This window comes from Theobroma cacao, chromosome 10 (assembly GCF_000208745.1).
Source record: "Theobroma cacao cultivar B97-61/B2 chromosome 10, Criollo_cocoa_genome_V2, whole genome shotgun sequence".
Lineage (NCBI taxonomy): Eukaryota > Viridiplantae > Streptophyta > Magnoliopsida > Malvales > Malvaceae > Theobroma > Theobroma cacao.
This window is the reverse complement of record NC_030859.1, coordinates 18,496,916-18,512,460: the sequence shown is the minus strand read 5'-3', so window position 1 is coordinate 18,512,460 and position 15,545 is coordinate 18,496,916. Positions and strand designations below refer to the sequence as shown.

At 32.7% G+C, this 15,545-nt stretch overlaps 1 pseudogene; it reads right to left on the bottom strand.

Annotated features, from left to right (window-relative positions):
* On the bottom strand, positions 2,079 to 3,610 carry LOC108663646 (annotated as a pseudogene).

Below are 15,545 nucleotides of genomic sequence, written 5' to 3'. Positions count from 1 at the left end.
CCATTTCTTTTTAAAAAAGGAGAAAAAGATCAATAATATCACCCACATAGAATATGAAATATAAATGAGTACTGTTTTTGTCAAATCGAGAGGAAAATTTGGAGGAATCTAACATGACATATGTTAACATTGATTTAAAACCTTAATTATTTTTTTACTTTGGTACTATGTGAAATGGTGAAGGCATCCATGGAGATAGAGTTTTATGTTTTGCTTCAATTTCATAGTTTTCTTGGATTATGATGGTTCCTCTTCAGTTATTCACTTCAGAAATCCATTCACGGAGATATGAGGAACCTTCAGATTGCACCTTCAACCCTTACACGCCCTCAGAATTCATAAAAGAAAAGACAAAGAGCCTCATTCATCCAAAGAGCTCAACCAGACAAAGACATTATCAGCAAGGAACACAAGCAGCACATCACCAGGTTCGTAACATTTCCTTAACCAACAGCAGAGAGAAACAGAACCAGGGAGATGCTCCAAAAACAACAAAACAAAGACGCCATGGCAGCTCCAAAGCAAAAATGTCCAAACCAATCAAAAGAGGAAATAAGCCAACAGTAAACATCACAACAACCGTGGAATCACCAAGCAAACAAAGCCGAATCAAACCAGAGAGAAGGTTGAATCATCCCATTGAAAACCAAAAGGCAGAGCAGTTGATCACCTCTTAATCCTTGGAAATTAAGTATCCAACCTCGCCCCATATTAAGTCGCCACCTTATTGGCACTGAGTGCATTTCAATGCCGATTAGATTTACCTACACTAAGAAGAATATGACATCATCTTATATGAAAATGATATATCCAAATGAAAATAAAAAAGATTACCATAGAAATATCAAACTCACCAGCAATTACTCTGAGTTGATGATTTGAAATTGCAAAATTAAAGTCTTCAATCTAGGATCATATCCATTATTTGGATGGAGGGAATGTGGCACACTTTAGAGGAATCCTCTCCTTTTCTTCCGTCTATCACTTCAAACTACAAATGACATTTACATTAGTTCTAATTTCATTTTCTAGAGAGTAGTAATATACCTCAACCCTCATGGAAAAATCCTCAAATTTAAAACAAGGTACAGACTTAAAGTCTCAAGACATGGCATTGCACCCTCTTCTATCTGCCACTCTTTTAATTCTCGTAAGTTACAAACATCAAGAAAATCAAGTCGAAGAAACTCGTTGGCAGAGCAAACCATTTTAGTCCGCCAATAAGAGTTACTCCATAAGTGTAGAGTCCTCAAATGAGGCAACTTTCCCAATATAGCCATTGGATCCTGCTTCATCTCACATTCGAATAAAGTTAACTTGGCAATGTTTGCTCGCAGAAATTTCAATACATGATGGCTCAAATGCGGATCTTCTTGTATCTTCCCTCCTAACTTTAGTTTTGAGAGGTGGTGGCACTAAGAAAGGGGTTTCAATTATGGGTATGCGATTGAATCCTCAAACAACATGCACAATGACGAAAGGCAGTGTGATTCGATTATTGCTTTCAAAACAGGCTCAACATCTTTTGATCCCTCACAAACTATTCCTTAACTCCGAATATTAGTAAAGTCAAGCACTGCATTATTTTCAATTAAAGTCCTGCCTTATATGTACTATAACGTTTCAGTATTTTTTAAAGTATCCCTTAGCAGCAAACACATATGTACATAAAATTTATCACCTAATATAATATGCCTTAAGCGCCTCAACTTGAATAAAACATTAGGAATTCATAATTTTTCATGTGAGAGGTATAAAGAGTGTAAACTCTTCAACTTGCCAATAGACTGTGGCAAGATGATGGTTCCTGGACATTCTAACCTCAAATACCTCAAATGATGTAGATTACCAATTTCACTTGACTCATGACACTTGGAAACATCATTTTTCACAAGATTCAACACTCTTAAGAATTGAAATTATTACATTTTGAAATGTGCAATTTTATCAATTCTTCATTCTGAAAGAGCAAAAGAGCACGTAAGTTTGGATGCTTTCCTTTCAAAGAAACATACCTTTTACTAGGATGAATAGCAATTCTTCGTACCATAGATGCTGTCAAGGTCATATGAAGAGAATTACCATGTATTTGACATGTATAAGTCCCTCAAGAGATTATGTATTTGACATGTTGTCACGCCTGTCATTGTATGGTCCCTTTAGCCAACTTGAACCAAACATCTATCTATTAGCTCTTCTAAAAATTGTTCAACTACATTCTCCATTAGCATTCCCCTGCTTTTCCGTGATGGTGAAATGAAACCTTCAGCAATTCATTATCAAATGAGTTCTTTTTTTGAGATCTCCCAACCTTCTGGATAATGACCAAGATGTAGGAAGCATGGTTTTAAATGAAAGGACAACTCATTGTAGCTTAAAGCCAAAATCCCATTCACTACACCATAATAATGATCTTGTTGTTGAAACTTGTTTAAGTGTGCATTGGTATTTTTGTGAACCATCTCCCATTGAGCTCGTTACCTTTTTGTTGCTAGCAACCCTCCCAACATAGTAATTACCAAAGGTAGACCTCCACCTTTTTTCACCATCTCTCTTCTTAACATCTCCAATTCTTTTGGGCAAGCATGAAACTCTCTCTTCTTTTCTAGGAATGCTTTCATTTTAAAAAGCTTCCAACTTTCATCTTCTGTAAGAAATTGAAGCTCTATTGGAGAGTTGCAATGATCGCATGTAATGCCACTTCCTTGTGCCTTGTTGTAAATAAAATTTTGCTCCCCTTTTTACCTCATGGAAAACAAGTTTAAGAATATTCCAATGCTCATTTCTCCAAATATGATCAAGGACCACCAAGTATCATATTTCTTCTAAGAAATCATAAACCTTTTTCCATCAACTCATTCTCTTTCAATTTATCAATTAGCTCCCTTTCTTCTTTAGAAGGAGAGAGAAGTTTTATGAGGAGATCATGAAAACCTTATCTTGGCATACATTGTTGCGGTATAAAAGCCCAAGCAAAACAATCAAAACGTCGTTTCACATCAATGTGCTTATATACTTTTTCTGCTAGAGTGGTCTTACCAATGCCCCCCATGCCGACTATCGAAACAATGACATGAAGTCTATCTTCTTCTGTCATCAGCTGAGCCAAAACCTCATTTGTGATACCCTTCAAGCTAACAACATCCTCTTCCTCAACATGTGAATATGTTCTCCTTAACCGTTGCTGCATCTTGGAAATAGAGCTGGAGCCTTCTCGACCAGATATCTGATTATAAGCTGGAAGAGACTTAGAAAGGCCTTCAAGCTTAGTCTGGATTGCTTTGACCTTCACCCTGATTTTGTGGAGATGAAATGGCTTGGTGAATCTCTTGATGATGCCATGAAAGCCTCCTTGATGTGTGACTTGAAGAATGAAGGTGTCATTAACAACTTCTGCTTCATAAGCAAAAATCTCTGATTTGTCTCACCAATTGTGGGAAAGCTCATTTTGGTCTTGCTTATTGTCCGCGTCCTTCAAGTAGCTCTTCATCCTCTCCAACTCAGCCTTGAGGCCCTCTACTTCCTCACAAACCCCATGCAGGGAAACAGCTTCATGAATGAGTAAATTTGAAATTCTTTCAATAGCTAAAGACGTAATAGCCTCTGCCATTTCACCTGCTGCTTCAAATTCAAGGGCAGAGTTAGTCAACTTTTGTTGGGGGAGGTCAAAGACGGAGAGAAATAAAAACTAAAAATTTTTAAAACTCAAATGTTGAATTTAATCAACAATGAAAGGATTCATAATAGATAATTTTATATAATATGTAAATTAAAAGGAGTAAGAAAAGAAAAACTTACAATAGTCCTTTAGGAATGTTGTGTTTGATGAGGTTTGAAAGATTCAAATTCATCAATTATTAACTTTATACTGAAAATGTTAGTAATGTACTTTTCAATATAAAAAACTAAATTGTGTACAAGAAACTCATCATCTATTTATTTTCAAAGTCTTCTTTTCACGATTTTCATTAGGCTTGTTGGTTCAAGTATTTGAGAATCAGTTGAATGATTTGCATATTTTCTTTTAAAGAATTTGTCAATTATTTTTAACGTACTCATACTTTAATCAAACCTTAAAAAAATTAATGCAGTCAACATCTAATATTGTTATTTTATTTATATTTAAACTTCAAATACTAAATATAAAATTATAATACATAAATATATAAATATGATAGACAGGATTTCACACAATAATTAAATAATATAAATAAAAAGAAGAAGATAAAAAAAAAAACCTTTACGTCCTCTTAGTTTCATAAAATAATGGTGAGTAGTCATTGTCCAAGGTCATAAATCTCTTTTAAAGAATGAAGTGTGTTTCAATTGTAAGTTACAAATAAGGGAGTAAAGTAAAATTAAAAAGACAGAAGAGAAGAGAAAGAAGTGGGGAGAAACTTCATTAAGAATTAGGATAAAGTTGAATAGAGTTTATGGAGTTATTTTATTATTTTTTATTTGTATNGTTATTTTATTATTTTCTATTTGTATAATTTATTAAATAAAAAAATTATTTTGAGGGGTATAAAAATATAAAATAAATAAATAATTTCAAAAATTTTGAAAGGACCACAACCTCATAAATGTACTATTTTTTTAACAATTAAATGTACTCTTTTCTTTGCTTAATCAAATAAATTGGATGGCTTACTCGTAGAAGAAGGATTAGGTAATTATAATCACTGACTTTTTTCTTCTTCTGTCTGTGGATTAACATACCAACCCTCACAATTTAATAGTGGCAATCAGCGTTACTCTGTTCTTAAGAAGCAAGCACTTACACCTACAAATTAACAAGAAAGTTAGCTACAAGATACATAGCTCGGCCATCTAGAAGAAAACATAGAATAAGAAATTAAACATGTGAGCAAAGACTAAAATGTTTACTTTAATTTCTCATTGTTTTCATAATAATTACTCATTAAATATTATTGATTCATTATCATATCACCAATAAATGAGATTATGCATAATTATGTTATAAAAGATCTATTTCGTGTCTTTTTTTTTGTCAAATAATTTTTTTCTTATTTAAAAAAAAGATTCAAATTAACTCTTTTAATAAAGATAAATATATTTTGTCTTTGGATAACAATATAATTATATGGCAACGATGAGCAATTGGAGTCCTTTTTGCATATAATTGTAGAGGGTATAGTTGTATGGCTGAGTCTGGCTGGTCAGGATTTAGGGGGCTGTGAATTTTTTGTAATGCTGTTGCAGGTGGTGTAAGTAATATGGCCTGGGACCAGCTGGATTTGTATTTTTGGGGGATACAAATTATTTTTACACTTCTGTTTTATAGGCCAACTAGGTGAGATTAGGGAAACTAAGCCCTGATCTAGCTTAATGGCATTTACTTGGTAGTTTTTGTAAGGAATCACTTGAGAGTAATATAATTATATATATTTATCATTGAAACAAATATACGGAATTAAATATTCAGATTTTTTCTTTTTGTCAAAGATTAAAGTTCAAATGTTTTTTGGTGAATGCAAAAGCACAAGCTCTTTTCTTTGTACCTTCTTGTCCACCAATTTTGTTGTATATGCTATTGTAATGTGGGCTACTCCAACTTTTTCTTCTTTTTTTTTTTGATAAAAAAAAAGCAAAGAAAAAGAAAAAGATGAATCAAGACACAGAAAGAGACATTGCCTCACTAGGAAGGAAGGGAAGATATGAAGTGATACTCTTGATTAATCTCTCAAGATTTCAACCACAATAAGATGCAAAGGAACCAGTTCTACAAGGATCTAGTCAATCAAATTGAGGAAATCAAGGAGAAGAAAAAAGAGAAGCAAAGGGGGAGGAGAGAATAAACAAGCATTAAAGCCTACAAAATAACATGTAAAGCTTAAAAAATATGATATGATTAACTAATATATCAAAATGCCAGTAATAAATTTCAAAACTAAACATCATTGACAAAGATTGATGCATTAATTTATCTCAAAGCTGATTAATTGATGAAGAAAAAGAAAGTCTCTAAAAAGAACAAAATACAAAAATTCTCTTTAAAAAAAAATTCAGTAAAGAGTAAAATTTAGATCCCCTTCCTCAAATCCAAAAAAAAAAAAAAAAAAACTTAACTGTGATAGTAAACATCTGTGAAAATCTAAAAGCAATAAACAATCAGTTTAGTCATGCTCATGGCAATTCATTTCTTAAAAGCAATTGATCATCAGAATATGTTATTTTTTCTTTGAAAATTGGAATTTATTAATCATGGGTCGAACATGGCAAAAGACCAGAAAAATGAAGGTTCATCACTGCATACAACATACCTGCAGCAAGCCTTTAAAAAAACAGAGACCACAAAAGAAAAGAATTCCTGCCAAAGAACACAAACAACAGCAGGAAACAAGAAGGCAAACAATAAAGAGAAAAATCCAAAGAAACCATCTTCTGTCAGTGACAACGAAAAGAATTAAAACAGGGAAGACACATCAGGATCCCTTGAGGCCCTTGATCAACAAAGCCGAGGTCCAAAACAAGCAAGAAGAGAGGAGCAGATCATCAAAGCAGCACAACGAGAAGGACAGACGTCAAGCAACAGCAACAACCAAGACAACAACCACAGTTAAGAATTAATGATCGAAAGATCACCTGCTCTTCCGATACCATTTTTGGCCAGCTTGTCAGCCAGATTATTACCTGATCTCGGAAAATGATGAATTTTCCATGGCCCAACTTTAGATTTTAGATTCTCAATCTGTCTAATAATGTTGTTGAACTTCCAAGGAGATTCCTCAGGCTTCGAAATCCATTTAACAGCATTGGAGGAGTCACTTTCAATAATGAGAAGACGAGTTCACCCAAGGAGTGGCTGCGAATAAGAGAAAGGCTTCTTTGATAGCTAGTAGTTCAGCCAAATTAGAATCGCCCCAACCAGTTGCCTTAGAAAATTGCAGCTTGATTCTGCCTTCATAATCTCCAAGGACTCCCCCGATACCAGTTTCCCCAGGGCAACCCTTAGCTGCTCCATCAACATTAAATTTTAGCTCGCCTGGTAATGGTTTTATCCAATCAAGAGTTTTCTTATCAGATTTCTTTTTAGGACAAATAGCCCCAAGTTCAGGATTTCTGAAGAGATCGACATCAGAATAAGTTATCAAGGAAAGAAAATAGCATATTATACATTCAGATAATCCAAAAGCAAATCGAGGTGATCCCCCTTGTTGATAATCTTATTGGCAGGAGTGCATTTGAATATCGATTAGATTACCAATACCAAGAAGAAAATGACATCATCTCTTATGAAAAGAGCAGAACCAAATGAAAATAAAAAAGATTATCAAAGAAATATTGAACTCACCTGCAACTACTTTGAGCTGAGGATTTGACACTGCAAAATTAGAGTTTTCAGTCTTCCTGCATATCAATTATTTGGATGAATGGTATGTGGCACACTTTACAGAAATCTTCTCCATCTCTTCCGTCTATCACTTCAATCCTCTCTATCAAAATTAAAAGTAGCAATTAGGAAAGGATAATTATTGAGTAGAGAATCTGAGCCCAGAGCCCGGAATGGAGATAGCAAGCTAAATTGCTTTAGCTTCTATTCTATGTCACTCCTCTCTTATCTTTTACAATTTGTTTCCTGCAAATAGGTTCATGACATAAATTACACTTGTCAAAGAATGAGAAAACATGTAAGAAATAACCATGCATGTGGGTAAAGACACTATTTTTTAAAAAAATTATATTGTATTTTTCATGATTATTGTTCATTAAATGATATTTACATGTTATCATATCACCAAGAAATCACATTACGTTATGACATCATAAAAGATCTATTTCACATTTTTTTATCAAATAGTTTTTTTTATTTGAAAAAAAATTCAAACCCAAAACCAAAAATTCAGATACTCTTTTTTGAAAAGTTAGGGCTCTGAGCATTTTTTTTACTAATGCAAAAGCGGGATCTCTTTTTCTTTTACCTTCTTTTTCACAAACTTTCTCATATATGCTTATTGTAGTGTGGGCTACTCCCACTTCTTTTAGAAATTAAAAAGAAAAAGAAAAAATCAATAATAAAACTAACATGAAGCATGTTCCGAGTTCAAGGGGATAAATGTATTACTATCAAATCTTAAATACTTAACATTGATTTAAATCCTTAATTTGAAATGAAAGGGATAAAAAAAAATTAAGAGTAACACATAAAATCAAATAAGGGTATTGAGATTGGAGAAAACAAAATTAAGCTTTAAGATCAATTTACCCAATCAAGAGCTCTTTTATCTCCCTTTTACTATCTTGGTCAAAAGGAGTGATGTTTCATGAATATGTAAATCAGATATTATTTCATTAGCTAAGGACAAAAGGGCCTCTTCCATTTCTGCCGCTAATTCGAAACAGAGTCCAATTACTCTTCTTGATTGCTGTTTCTGCACAATGTTGTTAATTTTCTGTATGTATTAGCTTTAGCTGGGTATACATTGGACAGGAAAAGGAAAAGGAGAAAGAATCTCTTTTCCTTACTTTCTTGTCCACTAATTTTGTCCCACAAAATCAATTCAACTCAATTCAACAGGTAGTGAATACTAATTTTTTAGAGTATTACTCTGTTCTAAGAAGGTCCAATCGTCATTTACTTATTTTGTCCTATCCTATCTTTTACAATTTTTAACCCCCACATAAAAGGTAATAAAATCAATGTAAATTTAATGTAATTAAAATTAAAATTGAGATAAGTACAGGAGAGGATTAAAAGTACACGTGAGGAGCTTCAGAAAGTTACATGGCTCGATGTTCCAAGTTGATAGATTTAGAGATGCAAAAAAGGAGCTTAATGGGTTGTTTAAAGAGGAGGAGATCTTAAGAAGACAGAAGTCCCGTGTTGAATGATTAAAAGTGGGAGATAAGAATACGAAATTCTTCGACAGTAGAGCCTCCAAAAGAATAAGGAAGAATACAATTTCGGCTCTAAAATAGGATAATGAAGGGGTGGACTCAAATGTCTAAGTGTAAAGAGAAGGGGAAGATTTTTTTTTTTCGAATTTTTTACCTCATCTAATCTGCAAATGATAGAGGGACTCTTAACCTTTGTGCAACCAAAATTGAATGATGATATGATAGTAGCTTTGGGTGCCAAGATTAGTTTTGATGAGGTGAAGTGTGCTTTGTTCCAGATGAACCCAACAAAAGCTCCAGGCCTAGATGGCTTCCCTGCTCTGTTTTACCAGAAATATTGGGATAAATTGGGTCATTGCATCCATTGATTGGTGATTGATTTTTTAGAAGGCAGATTGCAAAATTCATATATTAATCATACCCATATAGTGCTTGTTTCAAAGATAGATCAGCCGGAAAAGGTAAGTTAGTTTCGACCTATTAGACTGTTTAATGTGTTTTATAAAATTGCATCTAAGGTTTTGACTAATAGGTTGCAAGCAATTATGCCTTTGATTATCTCAGAGAACCAAAGTGCCTTTGTGCCGAGTAAGCTTATTTTCAATAATGTAGTAGTGGCTCGTGAGATTATTCATTTTCTACATAATAAGAGATAGGGTTCAATTGGCAATTTTGTGTGAGGCATATGACAAGGTTGAATGGCTTTTTGTGGAAAAAATAATGTACAAGATGGGGTTCAAGAAAAAAATCTGGATATGATTATGCAATGTATAACCACAGTTTCTTATTCAATTATTGTGAATGGAGTTCCAGGAAACAGGTTTGCACCATCCAAAGGATTGAGGCAGGGAGACCCCTTTCTTCTTTTGTATTCATAATAGTCTCTGAAGCATTATCTTGTCTGTTGTTGAATGCCAAGCTCCAAAAACCATCTCTGGTATTGAGGTATGTCGTCAAGGACCGAATGTGACTCATTTGTTTTTTGCAGACGATAGCATGGTCTTTGGTAAGACAAAGAGTACTGAAGATCAAGCTCTTAAAGAAAATTTTGAATGGTATGAGAAAGCCTCTGGACAGAAGACTAGCGTGGAGAAATCCCCAGTGTTTTTCAGTCAAAATACTAGAGAGGAGGATAAGGAAGGTATATGTTAGATTCTTAGCATCCAAAATGGTTAGTGGTAAATACTTAGGAATGTCGTTGATTGGTGGAGGTTCTAAAAACCAGATTTTTGGGTATGTGAAGAAGTTTGCAAGAAAGATCTCTAACTGGAAAAATAAACTTTTATCAATTGCAGAAAGAGAGGCTCTAATCAAATCTGTTATGCAGGCTGTCCCTGCTTATGTCATGAGCTGTTTTAAGCTCCTAGATTCATTATGCAGGGAAATTAGAGAGTAGGGTTGGCGATCTTTGTGTACAACCAAAGGGTCTGGTGGTTTGGGATTCAAGGACTTAAGGAGTTTTAATGTGGCAATGTTGGATAAATAAGGTTGGAGATTACAATTGGTCGAACCTACTTTATCTTTTAAAGAATTAAAAGCGAGATACATCTCTAAGACTGACTTTATTGATGCTCCTATTGGTAACAATCCTAGCTATCTTTGGAGAAGCATAAGAGAAAGCCAAGATTTACTAAAGAAAAAGGTTAATTTGGAGAGTAGGAAATGGTGATAATATTTTGCTTAAAAGGCATTGTTGGATCCCTTATGACACACCTAGGCTTGTCATTGCTTGTGTTGATGATGTAGTAGATTGAACAAAGGTAAGGTGAGTGAATTAATGGAAGCTAACACAAGTTGTTGGAATGAGGATAGGATTCAACAATGCTTTCTGCCATTTGAATGCAACCTTATTCTCTCTATTCTTTTGAGTTATCGGAGACCAATGGATTGCCAAATCTGGTTTTACTAGAGACATGGGCTTCATTCGGTCAAGTTTGGATACCATTTATTATTTTCATCTTCGAATCCCCAAGCTAGTGGTAGTTCAAATAATGTTGAGCCTATGTGGGCTAGATTATGGAAACTTCACCTCCCTTGCAAATAGGCCTTTTCATGTGGAGATGTTTAAAAAATATTTTGCCTACCCGAATTGCACTTATTCAGCGAAGATTAAATGTTGAGCTGTTGTGTCCATTTTGCTCTAACATAGCTGAAATGGATTTCCACTGTTTGATGTTATATAACTTCTAAAGAGATGTAAGGTTGGCTTCGAAGTGGGGCTTTTGAGATTTGTCGAGGTAGTTTTCCTCTCTTTCTGATTGGTTCAATTATCTTTGTGATCAAATGGAGAAAGATGTTTTAGAGGATATATGTGGTATCCTATGGGCATTATGGAAAACACGAAAGTCCTATATATATATATAAACTAGAGGATTGAACCTAGAAATGTGCTGCAAACGGGATATGATGTCATTCAGCAATACCGAGAAGCTAACGTATCGGGGGCTAGTGGTGAAGATGGAGTTATGAGTTTGAGCTTAGACATGTTGACGAGAAAGCAGGGGAATCGACTATACTCAGATGTGGTTGTATTTGTTTCTAACGGTGCAAAATTTGTTGGTTTGGTTTTACTGTCTGCAATGATGATGGAGATGTTATCTCAGCTGGTGCCAACCGTCAAATCTATGGTTCTAGTGCAGAGGTGGCGGAGCTCATGGCCTTGTCATGGTCCTTGTCATGTTGCCTCTCAAAGAATGTTAGAGTCCATTATGTGTTGACAAATTGTCCAAGTGTTAATTGGGTACGTAACAATAGAGTAAGTGGTGGATTAGGGAACATTATAGAGGATTGCATTGAATTTATAAAAGGTGCTGATGGCCAGATTCTTATTGTCCAAGAGAGAAGAACCAGACAACCTATGGAATCGCACAAGAAGCTAATGAAATACAACAGATTAAATTGCTTTGGAAGAGCTACTTATTTTATTACATTCAATTAAGTCCCTATATTTTATTTTAAATCAAATAAGCGCTTATGACTAATGGTTAACTAAATATCATTAGTCAAAATCTCACTTTTCATTTTATGTCCACATGATAATGACACAGTGTTAATGTAGAGGGCGAAAATGCTTAGCATGTCACATCATTATTAATAATGATATTCAGCATGTTACATCATCATTAATCATGACATATTAACATGTCAAGTCAGCGCCACATGACATAGAATGACAAGTGACATTTTAATTAAGTCAATTATTAATCATAAGAACTTATTTAGTTCAAAATAAAAGTATAAAGATTTATTTGGCTTAAAATAAAAAAAATAGATTTTTTAAAATAGTTTAAAGATTTTTTTAATATTATTTCTTAAAATGAAATATATGAATCATGTGTGAGAAAACATAATCATGTGAACCATTTTTAAAAATATTCCCGTCTAATAAAATCTGAAAATAGGTTGAAATAGAAAACTAGTATTTCCATCTTTTTAGTTTTCACTATTGGAATACTCTAAATATTTATTATCTCCTAAAATGGTTCGAAGAGAATTTTTAGTTGTTTCTATATTTGTCTGGTAATATTCCTCATACTTGTATAACATGCATTATAATGAATTTAATTGAAAGAATTGAGGTCAAAATCGATTTTCCACTTTAAAATGGATATATAAAGGTCTTAAAATTGAATTTTAGTATTGATGATAACTTAAAATATTACTAATAAATTGAGAAATATCTTAATATCAATTTTTTTTGAAAGGCAAATATCAAATATTACAAAGTTGACCGCACATCTAGTGTAAATATTAGGGAAAAAGTAATACTTAATATTAATTGGTAAAAGTACCTATCAAGTCCCTGTACTTATGCATTTATTTAATTTAATCATTGTACTCAAAATTGAAGCAATTTAGTCTTTTAATTTTGAAAATTGCTCTAATTTAATCTATCTCCTAACAACATCCAATTTGACCACTAAAAATAATGGCGTCAACGTTAACGTGGCACACAATGCTAAAATGGTAGGTGAGGGTGGCTCATATTGTTCTTGCCGTTACAAGAATCGAAAACTATTTAGGGAGTTTGTCATGTGATGTTTTAATTAATTTAGGTTTCCCTTTTCCTTTTTAGTAATAAAGGTGTTTCACCCTACACCATTAAGAATCTCACCTAAACAGTCATGTGAAAAGGTGTTTCTTTTTTCATTATTTTCTTGATCAAGACTTTACATCTTCACGGGAAAATGTTTTCCTTACTTTCAAGAATCTCTAACTCAAAGTCATACTTTACAAATTCTAGAGACTTATTATTTTAAAGATAACGTATTTGAGATTTTTTTTTTGCGTAATTTGTGGTATTAAAACATTTTCATATGAAATTGTCAATATTAATTTGAAAATCTCTAATATATAATATGATTTGTTACGAATTCTGATCAGTTATTATAAAAATATAATGTGAAAATATTTTACTTTTTTCTTAATAAATACACCCTAATCATATTCAAACATTTTCACATAAAAACTGTTTCTTTAAATTAAAAATCGCTAGCATATAAAACATCAAGCATTAAAAATTATAAATGGTTATTATATATATTTTAAAGTTTTGCGTGAAGATGTTACCGTTTGAAAACAAGAACTTGAAAATTTACATCGTGGATTACATTCCACTCCTAAGAAGATTTTCAGTCAATCTGAAAACAAGAATTATGATTTTCTTAATTTTGGTCAAACTTGTTTTGCCGTAAGGTAGATTCTAATGAAGTCTTGTTTTCATATTAAGATTGAAATCTGTCTGATTAAAGCTATTAATGTTTTTTGTCTGCTAACTCTGGTGCGATGAAGCATACATAGGAAGCAAAATATAAGTTATGTGGTAATTTTTCAACAATTTCGTGGAAAGTTGGCAAATTGGCCAACACCGTATCGTTGTACGTTGAAAGAAAGAAAGCAAGACCCTGACTTGTTTTGTCAACAATAGCAGGCGGCCCTACGAAGCTGTCAAGGGCAAAAGCTATGAAGTGTGTTTCGTTGTCTATTGAGCCAAGTTTCCAGCATTGTAGTGTCCAATATAAACTAGAATGATAAAGCAATTCACACAGAAATGAACTACTTTCCATCCCAGCTGAGCCACATTACTTGCAAAGGAAACGACCTGACCAGATTTATGTCCAAATTTTTTTAATAATTATTTAATCAATTTAGCGTTAGGATATATTATTGCATTTTTAGTTATTCAAACTGCAAATAATTAAAAATGTCTTAAATCTCTAACCAAGCAGCAAAAACTTTGCATATTAAGTGAATCATTCATTTGTTTTAACTAAACATAGTTTAATATATCCATAAAAAATTAATATATAATTGAATTAAAGATAAATTTAAATATAAAATATCTAATTGAATTACAATATAATGAATTAAAATTGAATTTGATAGTAATTAAAAATATATTAATCTAATTAAATCTCGTAGTTCTGTAGTGAAAGAAAGATATAGGGATATTGAGTGATGAGAAGTTGAATATTGTGTTTAAGGTTGGCAGTTGTGTTTTAGTTGAATATATTTTTGGGAAAATGGAATTCAAACTTAACTTTTTGGAGCTAGAGGTAAACGCACTTTACCATGATCCAATTGAAGTTTATTTCAAAAATTACTTATTAAAAAGTTCAGAGCTATTTTTTAATCTAAAAGCTCTTTTAAGTCGTAATATATACATAATTTTAGAAGTCTTATGTGTTATGAAATAAATCTTAAGAGAACAAATATAAAAGAAATATAACAGAAAGTTTTTAGAGAAAAGAAAATATTTAGAGAAAGTAGGAAGATCATATTCAAGTATGTATTTACAAATAAAGTGAAAGGGACCTATATATAGGCTAATAACCTGTCACGACCCGGAACTCTCATCGAGCCCGTGACAACCGTCGCGACGTCTTGATCGACATTCATTACCCGGAATGTCAACCGAAACCCCGCAAGGCTTTAATATCAGCTTCTCATTTCCCCTGTGGGTAACTGTTTCCAAATACCACATTCTAAAAGATTTTAAACTGTTTCCAACTTAAACAAATAAAATAATAATTTTCGTCTCACAGGGGTATTTTGGTCATTTATCCCAAAAATCTCAAAATCATCTAAAAATATAGTATGTAAGTGGAAAACACATATTTCATAATCAAAAATAATTTTGGATGTCTAAACCATTCGTTTAAAATGGAATTATGACTGTCATAATAAAATAAAAATATTAAATAAAATATTCAATTTTCACATAAAACGATATTTGAAGAACACTACATAAATAATTTTTATAGTGTAAAAGCAAAATAAATTCTTACATACCGTAATACAGATAACCAAAGTATAGAATTTAATTTACAGTGACACATGAGCCCACGAATGACCAAAAGTATTAAAAGAAATGAACCTACAGTCTTTGGATGTGGCAAGTTCAACTGTAATCCTCGTCGATATCAGTTATCTACAATATATTCTGAGCCTGAAATGGGTGAAAATGAGGGTGGTGAGATTATAAAATCCCAGTGAGTAAACAAACATCACTCAAAATATCTAAAGTCGAGTAAAAGGAGACTATTAAAACCTTTCATCAAACTGTGATTTATCATCTTTCAACTTATTTCAACCAAATGAAATCAATTTATTTAAAGCAAGTAATCAGTATGGCTTATGAATTTCTTAAAAAGCTTGGCTCATGCCAAAAATTATTATCATACTCA